The 5,200-nt window shown below is 48.0% G+C and overlaps 1 long non-coding RNA gene across 1 annotated transcript; it reads right to left on the bottom strand.

The window, feature by feature from the left end:
• Positions 1 to 3,254: 3,254 nt before the first annotated feature.
• LOC132390011 (uncharacterized) lies at positions 3,255 to 4,636 on the bottom strand. Its single transcript, XR_009510751.1, has 3 exons — positions 4,471 to 4,636; positions 4,146 to 4,313; positions 3,255 to 3,984 (listed from the first exon to the last, which is right to left on the bottom strand). It is a non-coding gene; the product is annotated as an uncharacterized LOC132390011 (long non-coding RNA).
• Positions 4,637 to 5,200: the final 564 nt, after the last annotated feature.

Genomic DNA, 5,200 nt, shown 5'->3' on the forward strand with positions numbered 1-5,200 from the left:
CTCCCTATTGACAATGTTATATCGGGGCGTCACTCTCCCGCTGGTATTAATTTTCTATTCTGGTTTTAATCCGGAAACCTATTTTTAATCTGCACATAACTCCTGGTGTTAACTCCCTCCCCCCGTGATAATTTTCAGTCAGTGCACAATCCCCACCCTGTCGGTCATTTTAACTCTGCCTGTCTCTCCCACTCCCTTGTCAGTGTATCACTCCCTCTCTGCCGGTCATGAGGAACAAGGTGACCGCGGCCATCTTAATTCCGCCCATCGCCCCCGCCATGGGCCCATTGTCACGCAGCCCATCACTTTCTCCCTGGAGACCATTTTCAGTCAACCTTTCACTCCCTCCCTAGTGACCATTCTAAATCCTTCTGTCGTTCCCTCCTTATTCACCGTTTTCAGTCAGGAGCCCCTCGCAGGACAGACATTCTCGACCACCCTCCACTCGATTGCGCGGACTGTTTATCACAAATAATAAATATATCCCAAACGATAGAGACCGATCCGACATCCTCATCTCCGAATCCTGCGCGTCATCACTCCGAGTGTCGTGGAGAGAGGAGGATACAGACACCAGGAAACGTGTGCGGTATTATTCCCGCTGTCGACACAGAGAACCGACACCGTGCGCGGTAAAATTTTCCGTGTGGAGACAAAGGTCGGGAACCGTGCCTGGCAAAATATCCAGTTTGGGATATGGAGACCGGGAACCGTGTACGTGTGTGCCACCTGGACACCGGGAACCAGGCGTAATGAATGACCCCGTGTTGGGACACTGAAACCATAAACCTCTCTCTCATGCACCCCACCCCATTTGCAGGAAGACCTGCCGAAGGTCCTTCCTTTCGATCGTATCCGCAGTCTCCGCCAGAAGTGAGAGCCTCGTCAGTTTTACAAAGTCGTCAACATCCTCACGACCCTCGACTTTCCTTGTAACTAATAAACCATCGGCGTTCTCGTCAAATTCCCTAAACGCAGCCCTGCGTTCTGTCAAACACGGAATTCAGGAGTGCCCGGAATTTCCAGGTTCAAGAGACACGTTGGAAATGAACTGGAAGGGGTGCCATTGGGAGTCAGATGGTGGCAGTGAATAGGAAGGGGTGGAGCCCAATTGAAATGTTCGGACGATGGAAACGAATGGGTAGGGGTGCGTCCCATTAGGAATGAGGAGAGTTTGAGTGAATGGGAAGGGGTGTGTGCGGAGGGATATTTACTCTGCGTCTGACCCCGGTTTGTGTGATGGGACGGTATAGAGGGAGATTCACTCTTTGTCTGACCCCGGAATTGTGTGATGGGACGGTGTGGAGGGAGATTCACTCTGTGTCTGACCCCGGGAGTATGTGATGGGACGGTGTGGAGGGAGATTCACTCTGTGTCTGACCCCGGTATTTCATCCCCAGTCCCTCTCGTACTAGGGAGTTTAGTGGTGTCACGTCTGATATTACAGTCGATTTTAACTGTCTCCCGGGGGGTTGGGCCGAGAGGGTGTCAGTTAGCCAGGAAGGGGTTTTGGTGGAGATGAGATCCTGGGCATCCGACCTCCCTCAGCCTCGAGCTGAGACGCGACTGTGTCAGTGTGAGGAGCTCCGACCCCCGTTGCAGTGCAGAGGGTGCGGGGGCAGCAGAAAACTCAGATAAAACTGGCACTTTTAAGAACTTTAAAAGTGGATAACTCTCCGGGTCCTGACAGAATATTCCCCAGGACCTTGAGGGAAGTTTGTGTAGATATAGCAGGAGCCCTGACGGAGATCATTCAGATGTCAATAGAAACGGGGATTGTGCCGGAGGATTGGCGTATTGCTCATGTGGTTCCATTGTTTAAAAAGGGTTCTAGAAGTAAGCCTAGCAATTATAGACCTGTCAGTTTGACATCAGTGGTGGGTAAATTAATGGAAAGTATTCTTAGAGATAGTATTTATAATTATCTGGATAGACAGGATCTGATTAGGAGTAGCCAGCATGGATTTGTGCGTGGAAGGTCATGTTTGACAAACCTTATTGAATTTTTGAAGACGTTACGAGGAATGATGACGAGGGTGATGCAGTGGATGTAGTCTGTATGGACTTCAGCAAGGCCTTTGCAAAGTTCCACATGGAAGGTTAGTTAAGAAGGTTCAGTCGTTAGGTATTAATGCTGGAGTAATAAAATGGATTCAACAGTGGCTAGATGGGAGATGCCAGAGAGCAGTGGTGGATAATTGTTTATCGGGATGGAGGCCGGTGACTAGCGGGGTTCCTCGGGGATCTGTTTTGGGCCCAGTGTTGTTTGTAATATACATAAATGATCTGGATGATGGAGTGGTAAATTGGATTAGTAAATAGGCCGATGATACCAAGGTAGGAGGTGTTGTGGAAAATGAGATGGGTTTTCAAAGCTTGCAGGGAGATTTATGCCGGTTAGAAGTATGGGCTGAACGTTGGCAGATGGAGTTTAATGCTGAGAAGTGTGAGGTTCTACATTTCGGCAGGATTAATCCAAATAGAACATACAGGGTAAATGGTAGGGCATGGAGGAATGCAGTGGAACAGCGATATCTTGGAATAACAGTGCATAGTTCCCTGAAGGTGGAGTCAAATGCAGATAGGGTGGTGAAGAAGGTTTTTGGAACGCTGGCCTTTATAAATCAAAGCATTGAGTACAGAAGTTGGGATGTAATGTTAAAATTGTACAAGACATTGGTAAAGCCAAATTTGGAATATTGTGTACAGTTCTGTTCAGCGAATTATAGGAAAGATATCAATAAATTAGAGAGAGTGCAGAAACGATTTACTAGGATGTTACCTGGGTTTCAGCACTTAAGTTACAGAGAAAGGGTGAACAAGTTAGGTCTCTATTCTTTGGAGCGTAGAAGGTTGAGGGGGGATTTGATCTAGGTATTTAAAATTTTGAGAGGGATAGATAGATTTGACGTGAATAGGTTGTTTCCATTGAGAGTAGGGGAGATTCGAACGAGAAGACCTGATTTGACAGTTAGGGGGCAAAAGTTTAAGGGAAACACGAGGGTTTTTTTCTTTACTCAGAGAGTGATAGCTGTGTGGAATGAGCTTCTTGTAGAAGTAGTAGAGGCCAGTGTATGGACAGGAAAGGAGTGGAGGGTTATGGGCTGAGAGCGGGTAGGTGGGACTAGGTGAGTTTAAGAGTTTGGCACGGACTAGGAGGGCCGAGATGGCCTGTTTCCGTGCTATGATTGTTACATGGTTATATGGTTATAAAACTCAATCCGACACCAAGACAGGAAGTTACAGCAGTTTATTGATTTCATCATGACAAATGCAAATTAAACAATGTATGAGCTTCTGACGTGCGGGAATAAATAAGCTGTTCCCGATTCATTTACGGTCACACACAATTAACTGTTCGGAGACAAGGAGTGACAGGTTAAATATTCAGATACGTCTTTCACCGTCACTCTGTATCGGGGAACCGATGATAATAAAATCACACTTTCGAGCCGTATTAGAGATCGCTGCAGATCCAGGGTCACTGCCGAGGTATTTGTCTATTTAACATCATTATATCTGCCAGACTGTGAATACACCGCCCTCAGCAAAGGGAGTAAAGAGATTCTCTCCCGGGATATCCCACCCCGGGACACGTGTCCCGGACTGAGCCCCGGATCACGGGCTCTTCCTGTCTGTGTAATTCCGCCGGGTCTCACGTGGGGGAGTCTCGAACCCGCACATCCGGCGGAAGCTGCGCCGCCGAACAGCAGGCGGAAATACGGGATGGCTTCCGATGTCACTGAGCTCGAGACTGGAGTCGGTTCCATTAAAACCGTTGGGAATTAACCCCGGCGCCCGGCCATTAAAGGTAAAGGCGGGAGTTAAAGGGGAGGGGGAATTAAAGGGGAGTGCGGGGAATCTGCCAATATATCCCCATCCCGCTGGCGCGGATGTTCACAGTCCACTCTCAGTCCCGGTCTGGGTTCCTGCAGAGATCTCAGTTCCGTCTCCCCTGTCCGACTGAATCGATTCTCCCCCAGCCTGAAACAGATGGAAGAATAAAGATGAAATAAACAGATTACACGACAGAGTCAGTAACAGGGGACCGGGGTTAATGTTTCAACACTCACAGACAAATATCACCAAAAAACCCGCGGATCCACTGATATTTTATCACATTGAACAGTAACACAAACACTCACCAGATCCGCTCCAGTCTCGGGAGGGTCAGTATGAGGCGGCGCAGAGCGGGGACAGATCGGTCTGTCAGCGAGTTGAATACCAGGTCCAGCTCCGTCAGTGATGGGTTTGTTCTGAGAGCGGAGACGAGATCCTCGGCACCAAAATCTGTGAGACCGACACACCACAGCCTGGAGATGAGAGAGAGAGTGAGGGTGAAGGACACAGAGAGACAGGAGACGGTGCAAATCCCCAGTATTTATCAGTGACACAATTACTGATCACATGACTGTTCAGTGTCAGACACCCAGTGACTGTAAACACAATCTCCCACAGTCTGGTACTTACCGCAGTGTCTGTATTTTACACACCGGGTTCCTCAGAGCCGCAGACACCAGTTTCACTCCTGAATCTCCCAGTTCATTATGACTCAGGTCCAGCTCTGTCAGTGATGGGTTTGTACTGAGAGCGGAGACGAGATCCTCGGCACCAGAATCTGTGAGACCGACATTGTACAGCCTGGAGATGAGAGAGAGAGTGAGGGTGACGGACACAGAGAGACAGGAGACGGTACAAATCCCCAGTGTTTATCAGTAACACAATTACTGATCACATTAATGTTCAGTCTGACACCCAGTGACTGTAAACACAATCTCCCATAGTCTGGTACTTACCACAGTTTCTGTATTTTACACTCCGGGTTCCTCAGAGACTCAGACACCAGTTTCACTCCTGAATCTCCCAATTTATTATAACAGAGTCTAAACACAAACAAACAAATTGATGAACAAAGTGAATCAGACCGTAGTTTTGCGGGAATTTCTCTCACTCGGATATTTCAGGAAACATTAAACCCTTCAGCAAATCACTGACCGGAGTTCCCATCAGCTTCAGGGTATTCGTCAAATGTCAGTAATTTAGTCTGTCGATGTGACCCTGTAAACTCCACATATTCTGTCCCATTCCCGATGGAGAGAAAAGTGTTCCTGACCGAAATGCAGAAATGTCAATGCAACACAATGAAATAGACCCACCCGAGCTAAAGGGATGGGGAAGAGAGATCCCTCAGCAGGAATGT

This window comes from Hypanus sabinus, unplaced genomic scaffold (assembly GCF_030144855.1).
Source record: "Hypanus sabinus isolate sHypSab1 unplaced genomic scaffold, sHypSab1.hap1 scaffold_736, whole genome shotgun sequence".
Lineage (NCBI taxonomy): Eukaryota > Metazoa > Chordata > Chondrichthyes > Myliobatiformes > Dasyatidae > Hypanus > Hypanus sabinus.